General features: G+C 46.6%; 1 protein-coding gene across 2 annotated transcripts in view; it reads right to left on the bottom strand.

Moving 5' to 3' along the window:
• The window catches only part of FASLG (Fas ligand), a 146,767-nt gene that overhangs the window by 105,721 nt on the left and 15,041 nt on the right, over positions 1–26,005 (bottom strand). Inside the window, exons 5-6 of one of the 2 annotated variants that reach the window (XR_014184155.1) lie at positions 21,471–21,821; positions 11,175–11,296 (exon numbers count right to left, since the gene is read on the bottom strand). The gene's annotated coding sequence lies outside the window, so the exon portion shown is untranslated. Of the gene's footprint in view, positions 1–11,174; positions 11,297–21,470; positions 21,822–26,005 lie in introns of those variants that run through there. The other variant, XR_014184154.1, reaches the window with a different exon arrangement.

Genomic DNA, 26,005 nt, shown 5'->3' with positions numbered 1-26,005 from the left:
GAAAAATATTTCCACCTTTCCCTGAACTGCAAGATGTGTTTGGGAAATGCTCTCCTTTGCTCACTGGAGCATGGTACCTGTGCTCCTTCTAGCCAGATTCCCAGGATTTTTAGTACCACCCTCTGGAGGTTACTCCACCTGAAAAGATTAGTCATATGAACATCGCAAAGTTTAATAACCAGGTTCAGGAATCAGAGGTCCTCACTAGCATCCAAACACCATGACGGGAAACATCTGGCCCAAAATACATGCCACTATTTTCCAACTATTCCTAATTACACAATTCAGTCTTCCATTGCCAGTGGTCTGACAGCAGGTGCAGAGCTTCTTGAGCTATATCTGGGAGGAAAGATTCCCATCCCCAAGAATGGAAATAGTATAGATACTCTACACATCGCAACGGCTCTAGGAGAAACAAGATTTAACCTTGTCCCAGTTAGATCCTCTTAGCACTCCAACATCCTGCACTTTCCCAGTCACTTCCCTGTTGGTGTTTGTGAACCTCTGCTCTCAAAGAAGACAGGGAGCCACATGCTGGGCCGTGAGTACATCCTCCTGCTTGTACTGTGATGCCAACTGTGAGCATCCACTACAAGCTCCTGTGCAGCTGGGGATCCCCGTTTCTGGAAAACCAGCTATTATGCCTGGCTCACTTGTGATGCTTCCTGCTCACAGCTAAATCACACTATTAAGTACTGACCACAGCCATCATCACAAGACTGACGGGCTCCCTTGTGTGCTCCAAGCAAATCTGCAGGTGACTTGTAGTGGTCAAAGACTGCCAGCTTGGTGGTGTGGGGTGGGAAATACCACCAGCAGCATGCATCCTTCATTACACGTGCTAGTAGCTAGGGAATCAGACAAAGCTCATAACCTGTTGTAGTTTGCCTCTTCGCATGGAAATTCTAGACCTGCTGCTCATCTTCCCAAGGTCTCTGCATTGCTTGGGCTACAAATGAGAAGTGGCAAGCAGACACCCAGACTCTGCTTTTCTCACCCACATAGGATAGCAGATGAAAAAGATTTCTGCGCAGAGAGGAAAATTAGTTCTCTTATGAGGCACGAGAAAGAAAACCCAGGAGATAAAACCAGCAAGGTGTAGAGCTCCCCGCAATATGCCAGAGTCTGGACATACATTTCCACATAACCAGCATGCACAACACAGCGTAGCAAGTCTGACAAGTAGCAGAGTTCATGTGTGTTTAGGCCGAAGAACAGAGAGCAAATCCAGAGCCCTAATAAGCAGCACAGCACTGTTGTACTAAAACATATATGAAGGATTCTGGCGAATCTAAAAAAAAAACAAACCAAAAACACAAAAAAAACCAAAACAACCAGACTGGCCTAGGGAATTGCATATTGGAAATGAATGCAATATGTGAGTTGTTAAAAAAAGAAGCATTCTTTTTCCTGATGCTATAGAGAGAAGCTGGAGGAAATGCTTTAGATTTCATTCATGTTTTCCACATACACAGTCCAAGATTATATTACATTCCAATCAGTATTGTTTCAGGAATTAGTTAAGAAATCCTAGTGGAACAACAGTGTAATTATCACAGTAATTTTTAGTATCAACATGAAATCAAGGGGAAACTGGATGTGTTGTAGAAGGATGCCCAGTCATAAATAATATTTTAACAGAGGCAATAACCAGAAGGGAACTGTCCACTTTGAAAGTTATGTGGCTTATCTTGCCACAGATCTAAATCAGCAGCTGATTTTGGTTTAAAAGTGACTTGTGTACTGGTTGGTGTTTGCAGGAGGAGCCAGAAGCAGGGCAGCGGTGCGAGGCAGCTCTGCTGGATGGGGTATAAGATGTGGCCCGGAGCTCCCCAGCAGGTGGCTGGGATGTGCCCAGGCTTGAGGAGATGAGGAGGGATGGCCCAGAGCCTCAGCTCTCACTGGAGCTCCACAAGCACCAGCCTGCCCTTGTAGCAGGGGCACTGAGGGAGCCATGGGCCTGTGTCTACAAAGGACATTATATGTAAATGTCAAAAAGCTGCTCAGTTAATACATATAGTTGAAGATTTATCTGTGTAGATAGCAGGTACATTTAAATGACAAAAAATAGTTTAAAATAGAGATAAATTGAAATAGTAGCTGGACTCACTGCCCAGCTGGAGGCAGAGCTTCTGGGTCTCACATGCCTCAGAGGGTGCATAGGCAGGTAGGGCATCTGCCAGAAGTAACTTTCAGAAAGCAAGTCTTCCCCATGAAATATCCCACAGCCAGGGAAACCAGAGTGGAGCAATCCCAACCATGTTACATGCGCTTCATGGCCTTGCTAACCAATAACTGATAATTTGCAGGGATTAAAAATCATGCACTCCTTGGGCATAGATCCTCTTTCCGTTGTACAGCTGCCAGAGGCTATTTTCTGTTTATTGCTTTGCCACCAGCAGCTTGAATGTCAGTCTGCCTATCTTACCCACTGCAAGCTCAGGCTGACTGCAGCCCAAGCACATCTCCAAGGTCCGTCCTTCCTGGCACCAGCAGACACCTTCTTCCAGTGTTCTATTCTCAGTGCCATAAGCAGAGCACTAGATCCCATTGTCAGTGCTCCAGTATCACGACTCCAGGAGCTTTGAACCACACTGGAAAAGAGGTGCCAGCAACGCTATGAGTGGGACCACAGGAGCTGGGCAAGCTGGCTGTCAGCAGTTATTCCTGCAGCCAAAGCCCAAGAGACAGATTAAATCCATTAGAACCACCCCTGGTTCTTGTGGGAGGAAAACAAATACCAGCGCACACTCTGGAATGACTAATTCAAAATAAGCATATGCAATCTCCACATGTGGGTTGGATGCAAGTCCAGGCTGTGTGCTCACCATTGGGTTTGGATTTCCTAAATGTAGTTTTTGGTCTAGTGGGAGCTTCCCTCTAAGGACAGAGGCATCTTAACTGCCAGACTGGTGAGTGCAGAGAAAGCTGGCTTTGCCCAGGAATGGTCACAGACTCTCTGTCTGTGTCACCCTACCCTGTAACATCCAAGCACCAGCTGCCAGCACAGCCAGCCTTGGGCTGCTGTAGGGGAGGCAGCAGGGAACATGACAAACAGGACTCTCCTACCTTTCCTGCTCTTCTTGCACAGCCATGACCCTGGGGTCCTCACACCAAATCCCTGGGAACAGTGCTGTTTGAGAGAAAAACTCTTCTACCACACTGGTCTGTTACCCAAGTACGTCCGTCCTTAGTCTGTGCTAACTGCCAGCCTTGCTAAATGCCGTTGCACAGCCCTCCTCAGTTGTGCTCACATGCTGGCAAGGAAGGGGCTGATGGAAACCCATCCTGTAGTGTCCTTAAGCAGAGAGAGACAGCTCTATCTACAAGGGCTATCAATTCAGGAAAAAGTTTCCAAGCAGGGGTTGACACAAAACCCACTGCAAAGCAGCAGTGCCTTGATTTGCCTCAAGTGTGACATGTAGAACCTACAGACATTTCTCATTCATTATTTTTTCTTCAAATTCACCCTCATGTAACTGTTAATAGGAAGGTAAGCTTTGCTGTCTCTTGGGAAACTGAGGCACGGAGAGTGAATTAGATTTGTACTGGATTTGCTGAGCTCCCAAGCCAGCTTTCTCTCCCACGAGCATTGCAGCCTCTTTGTACGATCCTGAAGATGAGCAGCCCTGAAGAGTTCACGTGAGCACTGGTAGCAAGGGCCAGCTTTCACACACAGAGGGAGATGAATGGGCAGCTGAAAGAGCTGCTCTTCCACCAGGAGCAGACAAAAAGATGCACCTGAGCTCAGGGCTACACTTCTCAGCAGAGGACAGAAGTTAAAATGACTTCCAGTACCAGCTCAAGCTAAGAGAGCTGTGAGAGGTTGTATAGTGGCAACTCCAGAAAGTACTGCAGTTAATCACAGGCTCATCTGTCAAAACCCTCAGTATCGCTGGCCCAAACTACCTCCTTAATCAGAATTACCCAGCTGAAGCTGGCAGTTATCATTTCCAGAAAAGATACCCATCTACCTTCCAGTTACATAAGCAACTGCTGGTAGGTCCAAGTAGTCTTTCTCTTTGGCAGAAGAGAAAACAGAGAAGGCTTACAGTAAATAAAGATTACTATTAATTATCTTCTGATAAAGTCCAAGTTTCGGTATGTTTCTTGGTTTAATATTAAAACCGTATACACTTCAATTTCTTTATCTCTAACAAGGTAGACCACGTCATTAATATCAGGTCACAAGGAATTTGTTAACGGTGCTGTTTGAGAAGAGCCGTGGTTTCATACCATGATGAGTTTACCATATTGCACTGCCAATTTATCTGTAATTCGTTGCTGTTTGACTAGCAGTGAGAAAAATATCCTCTGCTTTACTAAATAAGTGAAACCCCAAACAATGCATACTCTTTTACTAAAGGAAGTCTGACCTGTTTTCTGACCAAAAGTCCTTCCTGTGCTCAATTTTCAGACAAACTTTAACGACATATGAATTCTTACTGGAAAGTCAGTCTTTATATTATAAGTCACATGTCTGGACTATTTCAGTATCTGGATGGGGAAAACAGAAGGCCTAATGTTTACTTTGGCTTATAAACTACTGAGACAAAAACATACACATTCTTGAGTTAGCTAACTATCTACCTTGGAGTTTATTCAAAGTTCCTATGAAATTCAAACACACTGCTCCATCAAAGGGGCTATCCCAGCACCTATCGGCTCAAAACTGTATCAAGAAAGGAGAGTCTTAGTGATGTTCCCATAAAAAGAAAAGTAGTGTGAGTCAAAGTGAAATCCTAAACTTTCCAGTGGTTCTGTTAAAACCCCTAGTTTTAGGAGTAAGCTTGATATTTGACAGTTGCTACATGTGCAGAGTTGCATTTAACAATACAAGAGCTCCTCCTGATTTTAGTCACATTGAGGTGGGTTAGATAACTCCAATGAACTATGCGAAGTTGTATCTTAGAAAGGAGGATGCAAGTGGGAAAATAATAAAGCCAACAAAGTTTAACTTCTCCAAATGGGGATTTCTGTTTAAGAGACATTTTGGTGTGACCTGTCCACCACTGAACCCCTGACACATGCCTGTATGGCTCCAGGCAAGAAACATCCCATTGCTAAAACACAAGACCAGCTCATTTCCACCCAGCAACATTCAGAACAGCAGTTTCCAGCCTCTTCAAACAACAGTACCACTTCAACACAAAGAGAAGCCAGGTCTAGATACCCACTGCCTTGCACTTCAATTAAAAGCAAGGACACAGATAAACTGCTCCCAGCCTACTTCCAGTAGCTTCCCACTTATTTTGCCTCATGGTCCATGAGTGCAGGATGAACCAAACCAAGGAAATCAGCTCTGGGCAGCTGCCAGGAGCTTCCAGCTTCTCCAGCTGCCTTTTGCTGCCCAAACCACTTCCAGCAAACAGAAAGGTGTAGACATCAGTCCTGCTTCACCAGGCCCCTCTGGCACTCTGATCTGAGCTCTGCACTGTTTCTAGAGAGTGACCACAGTGGAACCACATGGGGCTGGAAAAGACATCCATAGAAAAGAAATTCAGCAGGAATGAGAATGAGCTGCTACCAGGGAGTCAGAGCAATTCTCAGAACAAGCTGGAAATACAGGGAAAGCTGACGATCAAAACAAATGCTGGATTTGCCAAGGGACAGCCTGATAGACATCAGTTAATATGTTGAAACAAATACTTTGGCTCGCAATCTTAATTATCTACAAGCAGGAGTGAAGAGTGCCTCTCTCTAACTCCAAGTTACCAAGATGTAACAGAAAAATAATATAAAATTCCCACCATTTCTAATTCAATCTGAGCTGCAACAGGTCCAGCAACGTCAGGAGCTTTAGTGGAGGATGACTTTAAGCCTTTGGTATCCATTTGTGGGAGGAGGTGCAGTAGGTGGGCTCCAGCAGAAGTTAGGAGACACGGCTGATGGGAACCAGATGCTGCCCTCCATGAGGGCTCCCAATGTTGCTGCAGGAAGCAGCAGTGATCTGGCACTGCACTATTTGTACTTGGTTTTCTGAACCACCCCAACCATCAGCAGAAGTTTCAGGTGCTGCACAAACAGAGCAAACTCCTGGACCATCACCTGAGCTCTAAATAAACATTAACTATAGAACCCTCAGATCAGTACTATATCAGTTACTGAACTGGTAAGAAGAGACGCTCCCTTAATAGGAACATGCTTAGCTTAGTTGAGTCTGGGTCAACGTGTAACATAACAAAGGTTCAAAATCTAAGGTAAAGAAACAATGAAGTGGTATAGGAAGTGGATCAAAGAGGGAGCTTCTCAGCCTGGAGGAGCACAGCAGCTGGAGGAAGTGACATCCCCAGGCCCTTCGTGGTACCACAGCAGAATATGCATCACACAGCAGTGCTGTTAAATTTAATTTTTCTAGGGCTGCCTGCTGACTTTTTGATCTCACCAAGCTGACCCAAACAAAACCACCTGAGCCCCTTTTGACTCTAAGGAAAACAGTTTGGTTTTTGTTTGTTTGTTTTTTTGTTTTTTTGTTTTTTTTTTTTACTCCAGCAGATATGATACTTCCTATTTAAATTGCATCACTGTTAAAGCACAGAGGTGAAACAACTGTTGAATGGGAGTTAGCAATACAAGCAAAAGGAAATTCAAGCATTGACGAATCAGCAGATGTCTACTTTGCCTAAGGGCAGTTATGATGACAAGGACACAGGCTTTCTTTTGGAGCATGGTTGCAGGTACATCAGTTCAGAGAAAGGTCACAGCAGCTACACACCACTCCAAGCATACACGGATGATCAAGCACCACCTTTGCTTTCCAAATCTCTCTCTAGTTTTTAACTAGCTCACTTGGGCACGAATTCTTTGAGCATCCCTCACTTCCTTCTTCATAGCCGTTACCAACACAGGGAATTCACAGCTCTGTCATCTAGCAAAAAGCTTTCAAATGGCGTACTTAAATCAGGGTGAATGTGTGCAGGGCCACTTTCCTGACATCAGTGTTACCTTGATCTATCTTGGTGTACCTTGCCTAAGCAAACATGGGGTTTGTGACCACACAGCTAGGAAAAGCTTGGTTTAAACCTCTGCAAAATTATGAAGTTACATCTGTTACAAATGCCTGCCTCCATACATTTTAGCAACCCGGCTTCCACTGATTAACTTTGTGCTTACAAACTACAAAATTCATAGCTGTTTTGCCAACAGCTTGTCTGGGAGCACTGAATTGGATGAAGGCTTATAGGCCATCAAAGCCAATCCTGTGCTATTATGAGCCTGTCATTTAGTCCCCTGTAGCATGTCATTTTAGGGAAAGACTAGATTTCTTGACACTTCTGTTTCTAGGAGGAGGATATTCTAGACCTTGACGGTTAGAAAAACTCCTAATTTGCAGCTGAGATATGTTCATCACCATTTCTCGTGGTTTTCTTCTTCTGACAGCACTATCCTTCAGTTTAGGTTCCTGTCCCTTCCAAATATTCAATCCTTCCATTTGTTCAGCCTTCTAGTAGGCTTCCTTTCAACATGATCTTGTGTAATAAACACTCAGCATCTACATTGTCATTCTTCACAAGTGCACCACACAGTGGACCAGGGCCCATCACAACTCACCTGGTGGATCCTCACACTAAATTTGCCTTTTTCACAAGAACATCATATTGATGGTTCACAGTCATCCTGTGATCAGCCAATTCACAGACATCTTTCTTCTTCTCAGTATTTTCTAACTGATGAGGCCCCTGCTTAATAATAGGTTTTTGTTCTTAGTCACTGAGCGCCCTTGCACACTGTACTGCTGAGTTTGAGCCCATTTCTAGTGCTCTGGTCTCAGCATTCCTGGTATAATATTCTGGCCCCTCCCCATGCTGAAGTTCAAATATCCAAATAATATTTTGTTAACCAGCACTAGGTTTTTGATCTAGAGGAATTAATGAAAATAGTAGATGAGTATTCCTCACCTTCAGCCATCTCAGTATCTCTGATTTTGGTACTGCTCTGGTTGTCTCTCAGTAGAGCAACTCCTAACTTCTAGCAACTACCATCTTTTCTAAGGAGGAGTCATTTCCTGTGGACTTACGTATTGAATGACATCCAGCTGACTGAAGAGGCAGAGCAAATTATGCCAGTGAGATTTAAGTTGTGCTTGAACTGGATAGGTGCAAATGCTCAAGATGCTTGTTCTCATTTAAGGAATTGCCTTTTTCCAGTCAGCTCTGACTCCTAATGGGCTGAAATCAACTCATAGCACACTTCAAGAGTTACTGGCTGACACCCAAGCCTCTTTAAGTATTTGTGACTCATCAGAGGCATGAGCATGTTTATGCATCAGCAGGGAGAGTGCATGGCCGGCCTGCAATCAGATGCACTTCATTCATGATCAAGGAGGGGTAACAGACACACATACATTTCCTGTTGCTCAGCAAATGCAGCTACTTCACCCAAAGGCACCTTAAACCGACTGCACACCCAAGTCCTGAGGGTTCCTCCGCAGGCTCTACCCCTGTTTGATGGACAAAGCTTTTAATTACAGCTTTAATTAAATCCAGGCAACTTTCTTGTTTGTTTACATACACACGGTCCCTTTTTCAAGAAATTGCACCACCTTATCTGATCATCTAGGCAATTGACTGAAAGGGCTGGTGTTCTATTCTTCCAATAAGAACATGCCCTGAGAAAGACTTCTCTGACTTGACAGATGGAAAAGACATGATATAGACAATACAGAGCTGGGAAGACCTCTGAATAAGCATTCCAGATACTCAGGACTCAGGCCCCATTGACATTTGAAATTATGCAGGAGCCCAGCTGATGTTCCTGTAACTGCAAATGAGACAAAAGGTGTATGTTTGAACACACTACTTTGGATTTATTTGGGAATTTAAGCTATACTTCCTTTACAGGCTTCTGAAAATATCACCAGAGGCTCACACACTTACACTTCCATCAAGATGAACCTTCTCCTCCCAGCTTCTTGACTAGTTTCTAAACTACAGAAAAAAAATGGATATTCACACACATTTAGACTTGATCCACCCAACTACACCATGACGACTGATCAGGCTATGCTCAAGCTGGTGATGCCAGGATCATCCCTGAGAGATTTTGCATCTCTGTTGACCATGAAGCAACCCACATACGTTAGACAAGCTCCCTTCCTTTCACATGACTATGGTGAGGCATGGTGATTCCCACCCACTTCTCATTGGAGGGATCAAAGGCAGGATCTACCCAGAGAGATGGGAATGGTTATAGCACACTAAGGCTACTTGGGCTTGGAGCTGTAATAGTTTTTCAGAGCTCTGGGCTCCCAATGCAGTCAACAAGCAAGCAAGCCCTGCAGGCACAAGCCTCCTAGCCTGGGATAGGCGCAGCTGAGAAACTCTCTCTGCTTCAGTCACCACCAGCCCTGAAAATACTAAAATAAGAGGCCCTCACTTTGCAGTAAGAAATAAGACCATGGACTCTGCAACCAGCACTTAAATTCACTTTTCTTTAAAAATCACACTGCCTGGGTAGAACCAAGACCCCTTCCATTGCCCACCCTGCAGCAGTGAGACATCTTTCCACTAATAGCCATGGCACTCCACCCTGAGAAAGCTTCTTTATTTGTTGCAAACTTAGTTGTGTATGACGCGCGTATACATGGGATTTCTCAAAGGGAAAACAGATGTGTTAAGATAACAATCCAGCTAAAGCGATCGTTCCCTCCTCTCTGCAGCACGGTGTCACTGGGGCTCCATCCTGCTCCCCAAGCTCCCTCTTGAGATGGCAGCGGCAAGACAAGAGCACCGTTTTCAGTGGCGTCTGTGGGAACTGCCAGCCCACATAGAGGCCATCAGCTGCCACAGCCAATAGCTGCTGGTTTCAAAGCAAGGTGTTATGCTTGACAGGCTATTAATAGTATCCTGAAATCACCTGAGACTGTGATATGTTACCTCAAATATCACCCCTCCCCGGAAATATCTAGGGCATCTCAACCACATATCGCTCTCTGTTCTACACCAGCACCTTCTTGACACCTCATCAGGTAGCAAACATTTATTTTGCCTAGGTGGTTACACACAGAAAAGGATTCAGGAGCCACACTAAAAGCATGTATGCCTGGCACTGTAGCTGGATACCAGCAAAATCCTCTAAATTCAGACCAGGCTGATGAACAGCCTCAGACACTGCCACTCACAGAAAGGCCACAGCTCTTTTTATTTTCTAGGATCTTTACTGGTCAATGATGGGCAACAAGATCTTTAACATGATGGCATCGAATCACAGAAGAGGTATCTCCCCACCACTCTGCATGGATGAAGGGAAGGATTCTGGATACTACCCCCAGAGCATACACATGGCTTAGCACAGCCCAGGGCAACTCAGTCAGCCAGGAATATTGCCGGGCTGCTGGAGTCAGATCCTAGATTGAAGCATCACCCATCATTTACAGCTGTAAATGTCCCATTCAGTGTCACCAACAACAGCAGAGGCTGGCAATGGGAGCCACTGGTGACAGGATTGACACAGGAAATCTCAATCCATCCTGCAGCATCGAGCACAGGATGTGAACGCTGTCTGTATTAAAGTCCTTCCTAATGTGCATGAAAAAACAAAGTTTCTTGCAAACGAGTAACAGATAAAGATCACAGCAAAACCAGCAAGTTTCACAAAAAACAGATAATGCTGAAAGAAAAAGAGAAGAGGTTTGCTCGTTTCAGTGAATCTGAGTCAACTATTCATCTATGTTTTTTGTGAAACTCCTCTGGCTTTCGGTGACCTTTCTCAGACAGCTGCACAGCACCACCAGTCTTTGATATTGGAAGTTAAATGCATCATTGTACAATACAATGAAAGGAAACAAGCCAGGACCTGTCTGAGAGGCTGATCTGAACATTGTTCAGACCTGCGTCCCAAAAGACTCAGACCCAAAATGTCATCTACAGGCATGGGAAGTCTCTGCACTTCCAAATCAAATCTGCCAGTAGGATGCTAGGGTACCTATCTACACGACAAGAACATAAACACAATCTTGAAATTTTTATTTGTAAAGGCCTCATATATGCTTGACTTACCCAAAATGAGTGACATAAGAAAACACTGCAAAAAACCTCAGCAAGCTGAGTAGCACCTGTCTGGAGTCCATCCTGGATATGCTACAAAGATTTGGCTTTTTTCATAGTAGGATTGGGGGTTGTTTGTCTTGGTTTGTTGTTTTGTTTATTTGATCTTTAAAGGAGACAGCAAAGGATGATGAACTCAATGACTGGAGGAAAACACCATAGGAAAATGTCACTTCCTTTGCAGAAGAGCTGTTGAACTAAAGAGACTCCTGTAATGATGCTGGCAGTATATCCTCTGGTTTATTTTGCATCTGTCAGGGTAGGATCAGAAAGCAGGTTTTATTGCTAGCATTACCTTCTCTCCAAGGGGACTGTCTCACCATTTGGGACAGAAATAGCACCAAGGCATTAAAAGAGACAAAGCCCCCAGGCAAGAGGTTTTATGGGAAATCCCTCAGGATCTTTACGCAGTAAAACATTCACATTCCTAACTATAGCTTTAATTGCATTCCTGTTTTCATAAGATAGTACTTCTCAGATCGAGTCTCAATTCTGGGTGTCTTCAACCACCAGTTTCTGTTTCTCACCTCCAGCTGCACAATTCCTTTGTTTGTGCCTCTCACCAGGCAGTTTTTGTTTCCTTGGGTGCCATTTTTGAGCAGAGCCATAGTCATCTTCTCATCTAGGGCAGCTTCTTTCCTATCACACTCCCACCATCACTCAGACATCCTGCACATCTACGGCCATTACCAACACAAGGTGCTGTATCTCTGGCTATGAAATGGTTCAGCAGAGGAGGGGGGAACTTTGCTTTGCTGATTAATGGGGTCAGGCCTTGGTGAAGACTCTTCTTTGTGGTTTAGCTGGCTTGCTAACTTACTGCCATAAGCTCAGCAGCATTCAAACAGAGAGGTGAAGATGCAGTTAGGGCAGCACACATACACCATGGAGATACAGACAATCTGCAAATTACTGTAAGTGTACTGAGAGGACCCCATTGTGCAACAGTTCCTGTTCTTGGGTATCTTCTCTAAATAGCATCTTGGTTTATCAGCTGTGCCACATCTTTCATTATCACCCTGCTAAGTTAAGAAAGACATAACTCCTGGGCCTGTGTGATTCATGGTACTTCTCCGCAGATGCACCGAACTCAGCTCCTTGTGGTATCTGGTGCTAGTACAGCCCAATATAATGGGACATCCTGTGCCTGTGTGAGATACCACAGGGTTCGGATCAGCAACAGTGTGGTAGCTCCAAACTACAGCAGCACCCACTGGACCCAGGCTCTGACACAGGTCTGTGCCTGACTTGGAACTTAAAGAAACCACTGCCCCTGCAAACTTTACTTTCTGTTATTTGCTTTGCCATCTTTTAGAAGAAAATGCACCAACTCAACATCATGTTCCAATGGCATCATCATGCCTGGCCTCTCTGCCATCGACATGTTGTGGCCAGTTTGGCAGCTTGGGACACCATCATCTACTCTTTATTCAAGACATGCAGCATGGGCACCAGTAAAGCTAACATCTTCAAAGCCCCCATACTGTGGCAGGTCAACACCAGGACTTTTTGAATCTTTTGGGATTCAAGCATAGTAAATTGACAATGGAGAGGTGATAATTTGGCAAATGAGGAAGGAGACTGGAGCCCCTTGATAACTTCTCACTACCCAGTGGATACCATCTAGCCCTGGGGAGCTTCATCCCATACTGGTGGGTGGTTGGAGTCCACAGTAGCTCAGTGCAAGGACTGCTTGGTGGGGTGTCCACCTGCCTGCTGCAGCAGCACCTGGAAACCACACACCCCCACCTGCAACAGGCACAGGAGCCCACAGGTCATGGTGGAAGAACCTAAGCCTCTTGGTGCCTCTCCATGGTATTTACACACACCTCCTGAGCAAGACTCACACTTGCTTGTGAAAGTACACTCACTGGTGATTCAGAAAATCAAAAGCACGGGAGGGCCACATGAGCAATGTTACATGTAACCACAAACCACATCAGAGCCAGTCAACCAGCTCATATGGTAGGAGAAGCTACAGCTCTGAGCTTGCTTGAAAAAAAAGATACTTATAGGAATTAAAGCATTTTTAGGCACTGAAAGGACTGTCTGAACAGAAAAAGACTGAATCCATCAGACTGGCAATGAAAAGCCTACAATGTTAGGCTCATGCGGAATTTCAGCTTGTTTTCCCTTATAGCAAGAATTTCATGGGATGAAAAATAACTTTCCAAGGTGGTCAATAGAAAGCTGTCAGCCAAATAAGCCGCTGCCTTCAGATAGGAACACATCTAGACTTGCTCAGCATCATGTTTCAGAAATGTCAGAGCCTCAGTGCAGGACACTGGGTGTTGGAGGTTTTGACTCATCTTACTGGTGTTAAAGTTTCACATCCATGGCTGGTTCTGACCCCATAATTTCACAGTGGTGTGAAACAAGTCTTGTCACTTCTGGGTGTTACCCCAAGTTTAAGGGTAAGTCATACAACTTGGGTTCACATCGTTGGAAAGGCCTCACAAGGTCAGCTGGTGGGTGCAAATTCTCCCACCTCCAGCTCTTGATCTCACCTTAACTCTCCAAGAAGTACTTTCCCTTATCTTCTCAAAATGGAGGTCACCTCACATCTGGCAGAACAAGACTGGGCTTACGGCAAGTCATTGGGTGATTTCCTCAAGTTCTCTCCTGACATCTCCAACAAGCCTGTCACTGTGGCAGGGATGCGGCCAGGCCATAGGAACAACGTGTCTCACCTGACTGCAACATGCACGCTGCCAAGAATTTGCTTGTTGGGGAAAAACAGGCCAGAGGCAGCTGCACAACACTCTGCCATGGATCCAGCAGCCAAAAGATTAGAATGTTACAAAACAGGGCAAGTAGAGATGGGACCCCCAATCCAAAGACGGGAAACGAGTCATGAAGATACAAAGTAGAAGCCACATCTGTCAGCAGTAACTGCAAACACCAATCAATTATTGCAACCGCAGACACTGTTGTTGTCAAATGTGTGCCTGATTACCATGGCACCAGCTTGCTCATACAGAAGTTACTGAAAATATCTCCTCAGTTGGGAATAAGAAAATAATTCTCTGGCAGGGCACTGCATACTTACTTCCCCCCGCTTGGCTCTTCGCTGTGCTCTTAGCTGCCCCTATTTCCTCCCCATGTTCTGTCTTCCTCTCCTTCACAAGCTGGAAGCACATCCAGCTGAGTCACGGCAAACAAAACAGAGGCTAATGTGTTGGACAGAGACATGTTTACAAAGGAGAAAGCTCAAAAGGAAGGACAGATGCAAATCTGAAAAAGCAGGGAGCACTTGGTAAGAGGGTCTGATGCTTCTGAACTTCTCTGGCATTACACCAATTCTGCTCAGCAAGAAATCCCAGCCTGCCCATCAGGCAGCCTTCCTGGGGCACCCAGCAACTTCAGAGCGTCCTGCCCCGGAGCATCTACAAAACTGAAGCAGTTTCTATCTCTGCTGCCCTGAGAAGGCCTCGGACTGGGAGCTCCCAGAGAAGGCAGCTGTATTGCAGACTCTCACTGCTTTTGTGATGTTCTGCCAGCAGTGTCCTGCACAGATTCAGAGCTGAGCAAGCCTCAGTTCATGCCTTTCTAAAGGCTGCATCAAGTACCAGCTGGAGGTTTCCACTCCTCTGAGAGGCAACTTCTCCTGTCCCCTGCTCACATACTTTCAGCTGCAACCTGTTCCTTCCTCTAGCCATTTAGGAGGCTGTAGGATAAGGTGCCATTTTTCTTGCTCTTAGTTTTGGGTTCAGAAGGTGGTCTTGCACTTCCAGATAGCTCAAACAGTGATAACAGTACATGTGTTTGGCTTGGGAATAAACCCAGAGCTTAGAGATTTAAAAGCCTGACTCACTACTACTCAGCCCCAAATATAATACATTGATACATAGAGCCTTGAAGTTATTAAAAAAAAAAAAAACAAAAAAAAAAACAAAACCACAACTTTGTGACCAGGCTGCCAGAGGGCATGTATGTGTGCCCGTGCTGCCCCCACAGCATACGAAGTCCTGGACTGACAAAGCCCAGCTGCAAGGTGACCAGCTGAACCTGAACCATGTCTTCACAAGGCTCCATGCTCTGTTCCCAGCTGTGTCAGAAATGCAAGTGTTCACATCTTCTTTCCTAGGAAAGAAATAGAGTCCCCTTCCCATTCCCCACTCAAGCTGGCAAATGTGTCTGCTAGATTCAAAAATAGGTGCAACAGTGAAGAGCATGCAGAAGCAAGCAGTGGTATCTTTCCTGAAGTGTAAATTCTTGGATTTCCTCAAAGAGTATATCAGATCCTGTCCAATACCATGATTTAAACAATCAATTTAGAGACTATCTGTTCAAACTTATTTCCGTAGATTGCCTTGCTAACTGGAATTAAAGAAAATGAGAATCCCAAGGGACATGTGGTCTGCTCCATACTTTACAAACACAAGTCCTGGAATAAACAACATTGAGCAATACCCTATTTGGGCAAAGAAATCTGTAGGCAGGATCTTCCAGAAAGTCCAATTTTCCTTCAAGAAAAGCGAGACAAATGTTATCTTAAAGGTAAGTGCAGGAGACAGAGACAGCTTTGCCGCATCACCCCCCTTTCCTCATTTAGACCCCGTGCTGTGGCTCCAATGCCCCTGTGCAGTACCCCAGCTTCCTCCAGCTCCTCAGCCGGCCGCAGCCCACTCTGCTTCTGCCTGCTTTACCCTGGGCTCTGCTGGCTGGTGCAGCGAGGAGCAGAATGTGGGGCTGATACACATCGTCAGAGACAGCATCTGCACTCCTGGGAATTACAGAAACACCTACATCTCTGATGAGGTCACACTCCCAGCCAGAGAGTGTCTCCAGCCACATCTTGATAAAGTCCTTCAACTCGGGGGCTTCATGTACATGTCTGGTGTGACGTAGTACAAGGAGCACAACATGCAGTAGCTGTTTGCCCATAGCTGCACCTTCCCATTAGCCCCATTGTGCTCCCAGAGCTCCAGTGTCATACAGGCTGAGGCACAGCTGTGAGTGGTTCACAAGCCAGCTCCCCTCCAGCCACGGCTGCTCCTTGTATCCAGTAACCCATGATCTGTTGTAAGGGGACACTGGCCGTTTGCATGTTGCCACTTCCTCTAACTTCTCCACACAGCCAGCACTAGGGGGATGTACTACTCCTCCATTACCACACCAAGGTAATTTCTGCCTTGCACAATCCTCATGGATTTTTGCAGTTCAGGGGCTTAAGCTCAGGCTCAGCCGCAGAGCCCTCTGATTCACCACGTGTCAGAGACGTAAGATACCAGATGCACCATGCAGGGAGACTGCTTGTCCCTTGGAGTAGCCTCCCAAATCTCTACAGCTGGGTTGAGCACCCCAGGCAGGCTAAGGTGATGCTCCAGCCTGTGGGCTGGTAGAGCTAGAACAAGGGATGAAGCAGGGTGGAGCAGAGAAGGAAGGGTCTATATAGATTCAGGGAGGTGGCAAGAGAGCAGAGCAGGAGGGAACAAGGTACTGCTCCTGCACCAGGCCGGGCTGCAGCGAGTTCAGCCTGTCCCAGGACCCCTTCAGGAAGCAAAGAGCAGGACCCTTCCTCAGGTGCAGGATCTCACCCCAGGGACAGCTGAGCTCTTTCCAGCAGGCTTGAGGCCACTCTGCTCTTTCACAGTCCTCCCCTGCCCTCTAGTGGGTTCAGTGGAATTGTGCGAGAGGACAAGCACTGACGAGCTGCTTCTTCCTCCACCTCCCCAGCAGACAGGTGTGCACGCTGCTCTGGTACTGACAGCACTCTGTCTTGCAGAGGTAAAGCAAAGCAAGCTGCTTTGGCAGGGAAACACAGTTCTCTCGGGTGGGACACAGGTTCAACCAACACTTGAGGATTTGGGGAGTGTAGACACAAGTTGCTTTGCCAGCAGTGAGGGAAGAGGGAGTAGAGCTCCTTCTGACCACCTTGATCTCTCTTCCAATGAGCAAAAGCCTCTCTTCTACCATAAAGGAAAAAAAAAAAAAAAAGCTTTCCTGGCAAGGGACAGACTTCACTGGGGTTGCAGGGGCTCCTTGTGGGGATCTCTGGCTACAATGTCCACCAGAGTGCTGGGACTTGGTAGCATTAATGTGGCCTCAGGCTCCTGCAAGCCACCTCCTGGTCATGAACCATTCCACTCTGTGCTGCAGCATCAGTCTCTGATCCCCTCATTTGCTGCCGCCCTTCTGTGGGTGTAAGAGACTGCAGTTTATGAGTCTGTGCTCCATCTCTGCTGTTTATAAGCCAATAAAATTCATAAACCACAGCTGCGACCGCTGCTTGTCAAACCCTAGTTTATACAGACATCTAGTGGTCTGTGCTCAAACTCAGAGCAGCACGAGCACCATGATTTATTTGCTTTGTCAAAGTAAAACCAAGGTGCCCCTGTGTCAAACACTGTGCACACACAGAATCAATCAGCATACCCTAAAGAGCTGCCAATTAAATAAGGTCACTTAGGAAGCCCATGCCACAAATCAAATACTTCCAGTTCAATCCACTGCTCTGGCCATTTTTGAGAGGTCAGTTCTTGTGGTATGAGAAGTGAGCACACAACCTGTATGATGCAAATCTGGTAAAACATCTGTGCATCTCTCCACACCAGAAAAGACAAGAGGCCAATGTCACAAAGCAGTGTCTTGCCAATAGAAATCTTCCCGAATCCAAAATAAGAAGCACTAGAGGGCGATAGAAAAACCAGTGTTGCACTTGTAAAGGGAGATTTCAGCAAGCACAGCCCTTCTGGGTGGTACAATCAAAGAAATCACTTAGTAGTCCAGCACAGAGCCCTTGCCTCTGCTCTCCCAGGGCAGCTGCATCCTGCAGGGACTTTCTCAGAAGACCAGAGCATGGGCTTGGAGCCTGACTGCTTTAATGAGTCTGGATTTCCCTCTGTGGCCCAGCATACTTGAAAGATCCCCGATACACAGCTTAATACTCATATCATAGGGAAACTGCAAGCTAAGAAAGGTCCAACAGGTCATGTCCCAGGCATCAGCATGCTCAACCTTGCTCCTCACTTCTCCATCACCACCTCTGTGACTTCTAGCAATCATCCTCTGGTGGGATGGAGAGGCAGCACCAAATTTGCATGGAGTTAGGTGTCTTTGAACAGACCGAATGCCAAATGATGACAGATATTGCTTAAAAATAATATACACATAACTCTGTCAGATGCTTTGTAGTACCCAAAACAGGCAGTTTCAGCCTTAACTGATTTGTGTTTCTACCCCTCTACTTTGAGGTGAGGATAGCCTGTCTCCAGCCCCAGCACACCCTGAAAGTAGTAAATTCAGTCTTATTTCAGAGTCACACACAATGGTGGTGAGAGCAGATGGTGGTGACTGAGAGTTCACAGAGTTTACAATCAGACAGCTGCAAGTCACCATCTAGGTATCCAGGAGGGACAAGAAAAAACCTGAACGCCCACTATTTTGTCAAACAAAGCAGAAATCTCCCATGGAAAAAAGGCAAGAGAGTCACAATGTATCAGGACTGCCCTGGCAGCAGCATGTATGCTAGATACTGCACCCACAAACTGTCTTGGTTTTCTGAAGTTCTGATTTGAACAACATAATCTCAAAATTGAGAGAAACAGCCTTGCCATCATTCCTGCAGGCCCTGCTCCTCCCAGCCTGGTCTGGACTTCTCTGTCGGGCTCTTCCTAGGGCATCCTGGCCTTGCTCTGCACAGAAACACTGCCTGTCCCACATGTGACAGTGCACTATGCACAGCTCTGCAGAGGAAAGGGTTGGAGCACAGAACAGAGCAGAAAAGCAGCCAGCCTCAAAGGGCAGCAAAGCGCAAAGCAGGAAAGAGAAAAGCCACCCCCAGGAGGAATCCCCACCTGCTCTACGAAAAGGTGACCCAGTTGAAGAGCTCAGCTCTTTGATCTCCAGAGCACATTTGAATTTGAGGAGGTGGGGATGCCCCTGAAGCTGCTGCAAGCAGTATTTGAGTGGTGTCCCACGACCTGTGAAGCTAAGGAGAGCTGCTGTTATCAACTCTAGTGAGGTTATCTCTTGGTTTCCTGGAGGGGTGACAGTGTGAGTCACTCAGCAGCAGGAGGGTGGTTTCTTCGTGTGCTTATTGGAGCAGCCAAAATGCGTGGGCAGGATAAAAACAATGCAGATATAAGTGATTATGGGGGCAGGTGGAATCACCCAGAGGACAGGATTTTTCCTAGTTATTTGGGTATGTATAGCACTCATCACATCAGCATGCAAAGCCAGCTGGTACATCTCATCTCTCCTCCCCTGTGCCAGGGCTGGTAAACACAGTGACTATGTCCCACAGTTTGGGGTCCTTTTGTCTGCTCCATGCCATGCTGCCTTGCCATCAGCACTTCTGCTCTGCCTCCACACGTATTTATTGCCCTTTCTCTCTGTCTACCACCCAGCAGCCCCCTCCATACATTCCTCCATGGACTTCACCCAACACCAGATTTTCTCCTTTTGCAGCCTTCAGCCCAGGGCACTGGGGAGATTTCTTATAACAGGTACTACTTTGGGCAGCAAGGGCACAGCAAGGTCTGGGCAGGCAGACAATGCCATCCAGATGAGCTGCCTGCTTGCTGGGAAGGCAGTATTCATTCTCTCGCACTCTCGACACTCACAGCAGAGGGACCAGCCTCACCTGGCACGTGCCCTCCCACGGCACCACTTTGCTCACTCCTGGGCTGCACCCAGGACCTAAGGTATGACCTTTTTCTCTCCACATGTGGGAACTGTATCTCCTTCCAGTTACAGCTCTCCCAGTCGCTCCCCCACACACTCACAGACAAGGGCCTCCTCATCAGCCCCTCCTCACTCTGTGGCTGAGAGTTTCCCAAACGGTTGTCTCCAGAAAAAAAACCCTTCCCAGGACAGCCCAGTAGTTGCGACTGGTAAGCACGAACCTCTATGCTACCCAAGACACCAATGCACCTCTCATCCCACCCAGAACAAAATCATACACTTGGTAATAAAGCCCAAGGCACACAAGAGGTAACAAGGGCTGTGCTCCATTGCACCAGCCACCCTCACCACTCCTCTGCATACTCACTGCCGATGCACCCAGCCAGAGCAGCAGCATTTTCACCAGAAGCAAAGCTCACAGAATTACCATTCTATATATAAACACACTGAGATCAGAAACATGATGTAAAACCTCAGAGAAAAAGGTATTGCAGGAATACTCTTGTCCTAACAACAGAGTTCCAGCTAGCACAAAGCTCTTTTATCTTTGGGGCTGATTTTGCAAAGGATTTGAAAAACCAACTCCCTTTACCAGCCAGCATATGATAGTAAACAACCAACATGGTTTTCAGACAAATAATGAAATGAACGGCCTCTGGATAGCTTGGAAATAGGAAACATCATGTTGTCCCAAACCTGGTGACAAACATGCATCCCTTGGCAAAAGGCTAAATGGGTAACCCTGAGCAGTTGCAATGCTTTTACCTAAGCAGGGTGTTAACAGCAGGACAAAAGGGCTTTGAAAAGAGACATGTTATTTCTCCCACTTAACTAAAAGCAGCTCACTTCATACAACTGTTGAAAAGCAACTCTGAGACAAAAACCCTCTGGTTGGCACCATCTCAGAAGCAGCATAAATCACTTCAGCATGGATGAGAACATGAGGTATTACAGGACAGACAGAACACTGCAAGGAAGGAGGTATGAATCTTCCTCACTCCAAACCTCTCAAAAACCTTCCAAGGGACTCAGAGAGGGAGGACTTCCACCTTCCAGCCACACTTAACAGCCCCGGACAAGTGCAGTTTACACAGGTGCTACAGCAGGAGGGCCTCACTCTAGGCAAAGGTTTGTTCCTGCAGGAAGATGCTCAGCCTTTGACATTCAAACAAATCAGGGTCAAGAACATGAGAGTTACAGACAAAATGAAAATAAGCAATGCACTGCAGAGAGGAGAAGGCTAGAAGCACACTCAGCTGAGGCACAACAGGGTGAGTTAAAAGGCCCCTTTATACAGGAGCTGCCGCCAGCTAACTCTGGAGAACCAGTATGTACCCATTTCTTCTGACACCCGCTGTTGCTCCATTTTCTGTGCAGGCTGTGAGCGCCCAGAGAAGTCCTGGGTTAGAGTGAACGGCCCCATTGCTGCCTAGACCCTGGGTCAGCACTGGTCTTCAGAGGATCCAGGAGTGCCAAGTGAGTAGAACTGTTCTCCCTCCACCAAGATATGGAACTAGTGTGGTGGTGGTGGAGGAAAATGAGTTATTTTCTTTTATGTCTAATGGAAATACCTACTTGACAGTACCTTATCTCATCAGATCAGCTTTCAGAGCAAAAACATTTGTACTACGCTGCTTTTGATCAAACAGTCCCTGAGAAGAGTTTCAGATGAACTGCCTAGAGACATTCCCCAACACTGCTCCTGGACTCAAACCCACACCGGGCAAAGCACCCAACCCAGCCTTGGGGCAGGAACCCACCACACACCATAAGGCTGCAGAGTCCTCCCTCCCTTACCTCACACAGCAGCGTCCACAGCCAGCTCCATCCAGTGCCTGCAGTTGCTCCGCTCCAGTCCAGCATATCCCAGTCTGCACCAGTGGGTTTACAGCAGGAGAGCTGGGAACACTCTGGCGGAGGTGCCTCTGTCAGGGGACAGCCTTGCACATGCCCATTTAGTCACTTCAGCTCTTATGTGTCAGGCTGAGGGAGAGCCAGTGCTCAGAGGTTCATGAAGGGAGCACAGATCTGGTCAGGTAAAATCATCAAGACGGATTTCAGAGGTGGTTTCCTTTCTTGTAAACACCATTTGATCCCTGTGCAGCTGCTGGTTAGCAGAGTCTCACTCTCTCCTTTGACTGTATTTTCCTGTGTGAAAAACACATGCAGGATTTAAGGTTCATGTTCCGGTTTATGACCGCAAAAAGAACATTTTCATGACTGCCGGCCTGAAAGCTTCAGAGGCCCCCGCTCCTGAGGGGCAACGCGAGGAGGCCTGCAGATAGGGTGATACGGAGCTGCACATTAGCCAAGGTCACAGAGGCACAGCTTTCATTGTTTTTACAGCTGCGCAGTGTGCACAAGACTTGAGATTTTAAGAGTCAAGGTGCACAAATCCCTCTGCTGTCCAGGTATTGGTGACATAGGACAGAACCAGAATAATCCTTGTTGAATAGGATTTTGCTGCTTTTGGAGTTTGCCGAGCCTCTGTATCAGCAGCCGTCCCCCCAAAAAAACACCAGAGAAGTAGTTCTGAGCAGTTACACTAAGGATACAATAACCACACAGCACTGCACCAGTTCCCAGGTCAAACAAAAGGCCCCTGAGCCTCTGTCCACTCTCTAGCACTCCTCAGTAACAGATATCTAGTGGATTTTTAAGGACCCAAGCTCCTCTTTTTGAAGCACTTTCTCAGCTATGAGGGATTAATTAGCACAAAGCCAGGCCACTTTCAAACGCACACAGCAAAACCCAAGTCAGTGGTAATACCCTAAGCCTAGACAGGAACATTAAGCTCCAGAATTCAAAGCATGCGGGTAGAAGAAGATCACACAACCTTACCTCCCAGCCAGCACAGCACAACTAAACTGGGCCCCACCCACCTTTACCTGCTTTAAGTAATTTGCCAATTAGGCCAATTAAGCTTTGGCTGAACCTTGTTCTCCACACAGGTGTGAGGGTGACTCAAATCAGAATTCCTCAGGTTCATCACCCCTCCCTGTGAGAAACAGGTGTTTTATTTTTCACCCAGATTAAGCTATTTTTTCACCAGTGGATCTCGGGACTTTGTCCAGTGAAGGAAAAAACATTCTGTATTTATCCTCAAGAATGGTAATTATAAGCCAGAATTGTATTTCTTCTCAGCAATTCCTTAAACACTATGGTTTAAGTAGCAATCTCACTCCAAGGTAGATACTGCAGAAATTGACTAAGAGGTAGGAGGAATGAAAGTCACCCCCCACTGCCTTTGGTCTCTGCTCCTCTGTCTGTCCCAGCTCAAAGACTTTTCTGCTACATGCCACAGGTAAGGCAGAGGGAGTCGCTTGCCCAAGGACAATCTTAAAGGGTCTACAGGGCCACTCCGTCCCAGAAAGCAGTTTTGTTTCGTACCAGAGGGTTGCAACCCTTGAGCTGGGGTTTGCACTGACAAATGATTCAGTGTCAGTTGCACACCCAGGTGTAGGTCACCTCCAGGGACCTCTCTAGTTCTCTGTTCTGCTCTTACTTACTGTGCCCGCATTTTCAGAAGGGGAATTTGGTCAGTCACATCAGTGATCAGAAGGCCCTCTATGGAAAGTAAACTGCTTTTAGATATCTTATCGTTGTCCCTTTAGAAATAATCCAGAACATTTAAGGACTGCAAACCAGGGTTCAGATTAAAAGCACCAGCAAACCAAGTCTGCAGACAATAAAGCAGTTCCAGACAACACGTGTGAGGCTTTCAAACTATGGAGAGAGCTTCAGCTCTTGTCTGTGTTGACTGGGCTGCGACTGGACTCTGCTAAGTTTCCCAATATTCTCTCAAGTGTGATGTCATTAGTTCTTTAGCCATTGTTACACCTACTGTCACATGTCACTGGTGTGTACCCAGTCTCTGTAATTTCCCTCTCTTCCAAGGATTCAAAGTTAGCACACATCTTCTCACACAGCTTGTTCAGATGTTTAGACATGAGTCCCTAGGCCAAGTGAGAAATCAACAAACAACTTCTTATTATCGACAGGGTTGTTCTCCTCTCACTTCTTTCCACTTCTCAGAGCAAGTCCTGCTTACCCAAATAATAGTCTTCTCCAAGCCTATGATCGTTTTGTTACAAATGCTTGGCTTAGTTCAGGACATTTTTTTGTATTCTTAGCAATTAAGACAGCAGTGACCCATCTCTTGGTAAGGACATTTCAGTTAAACAGGTTATCAATGGCAGAGGAAGAGCAATGAAAAGCTGGAAACTATATCCAGTGAAGAGGTATTGTAGGATGCCCCTTCTGTGCACTCAGACCCTTTGCTTTCACATCAATACTGAGCACTTTGCTGACGAGCCAACCTAAAACTTTCAATTTGATACACTTCATAATACAGTCAGCCCACACTGGTCCCAAGAGACCTATGTGGCAAATCTTCAGAAGAACTGGGAAAGCTCCAGTCCTAAAGAGGTTTAATAACACCCTGTATGTCTAAAGCTCTGCAGGGCTGCAGCTGGAACTAACATCATTGTGTCTAGCTGGCAAACAGTCTCAATAATGCAATACTGGCAATAGCCATCCTAACTTCTTTGGTCTCAGATGCTTATTTGGATCTTAATCTACTTTTGAGTGTCCTGATGATTTTACTTTTAAGATTAGTCTGAACTGAGCTTCCAATTTAACATTCTCAAAGCAATCCAGGTCTGTTTTTGCCAAAACCCACTTTGATATGGTCACGTTTGGTATCTGCATCCAGAAGTCACAGATTAACAAGTCCGCAAATTTGCATGTGTAAAGCAGGGTGTTCATTTAAATTGCACTTTTTAAACCTCCCTGCTCTAGTCTTCAAGGCCTCCATCTCTTTCATCACAGCAGTTCATAAGCTGTCCTGACTTCAGCTCCTTCCCTGTAGAGCGTTTCCTGGGAGTGCTCATCCAGCCATGGCTGGGAGATGCAGGATGCACAGCAAAGCAGACTGTCTCTCAGGCTACAGGTGTGACATCCCTGCTCCCCCTCACCAAAGCCCCTCCAAGGATCCTGAGACCCCATCAGGAAATTAAGATGGTGACAGTTATTTGGAGCAGCAGTGGATCAAGACTGCCATCAGAAGCGTGCAAAACCCTGCTGGCTGTCCTGTCCCTGTCCCGGGTAACCTCTGCTTCCTGCCCAAGATAGCCTGATTTCCTGTAGCTGTGTTTACACAAAAAAAAAGAGGAAACATTTTCTGTTTGTATCTGCTGTTCTAATAAGTCCTGAGCTGCTTATCATGACCGCCACTGTTACGCTTCTTTCCGGGTGGCAGAGAGGTGTCACAGGGGACAGCCTGCTGTGAGCACCTACGGGTGGAACAAGGCTGTCACCCTAAAGGTGTCTGGAATGGGGAGGAGCTGTTCAGCCCCTCCCGCACATCCTCTCCTCCTCTCTGGCTGCAGAAGGAGAATTTCCCCGCATGACATTACCACCCTGAGTGCAGACACACTGAACAGAGGAAGGACAATTCTAGCTCGGAGCTGAGCCAGGACCTGGCGTCAAGCCATAGGATGAGAAGGTGGGAAGAGCTCTCTGGAGAGCCCCTGTCCCGGCCCCTGCAGCAGGCAGGACTAACCAGTAGGGCAGGGTGCTGGCATATATCAGTCCACCCTGTAGTTCTCAGTCCCCAAGTTCCTGGCCCGCATGGAACCAGGCTCTCTTTCTAGAGGGTGCCCTGAGCCCAGGGCTCTCCAAGGGAGGCTGCAAGTTTTGTAGAGAACACATGCTCAAGCTGTAGCCACAAGCCATCACCTCTGTCTCCCAGTCACAGGGCAAACCTCATTTCTGGGATAAACCCATGGCAAGCCTGCCAGACAGACACACACACACACACAAGTGCTATCCCTGCTCAGTCCTTCAGGGACGCACGACCTACTCAAGGCTAAAACCAGCAATATTGGGGAAGAAGGTCTCCTCACAGCTTAGATCACGAGCACTTCCTGCCCCTGCTAACACCGAGCATCACGGAAAAGTTTAAGCATCCTCTCCCACCCAGCAGGGAGGGCAGCGCAGGCAGCCACCATGGCCCTGAAGGAGACACAGGACCTCTCCAGAGCAGGCAATATGCCAGCCTGCAGCAGCATGGGGGGAGCCCAGGCCATGGGTGTGAAATAACTTACGCTTTTTCTATGGATAAACAACGTTTAATCCAATTCCTTGTATTCCTTAAACACGTGTTCATTAGAGCATAAGCAAAACAGCGCTGGGTGCGCGGGGGATTCACTCCGCCCAACACGCACACTTTTAACAGTAAGAAGTGTGCTTAAATACAGTGTGGTATTACATATTCATAATGACCCCAGAAACGCCTATACATATTCATGACCTTTCCCGCTTTTTACTAA

This window comes from Streptopelia decaocto, assembly GCF_964273445.1.
Source record: "Streptopelia decaocto genome assembly, chromosome: 5".
NCBI lineage: Eukaryota > Metazoa > Chordata > Aves > Columbiformes > Columbidae > Streptopelia > Streptopelia decaocto.
This window is presented reverse-complemented; position numbering and strand designations above follow the sequence as displayed.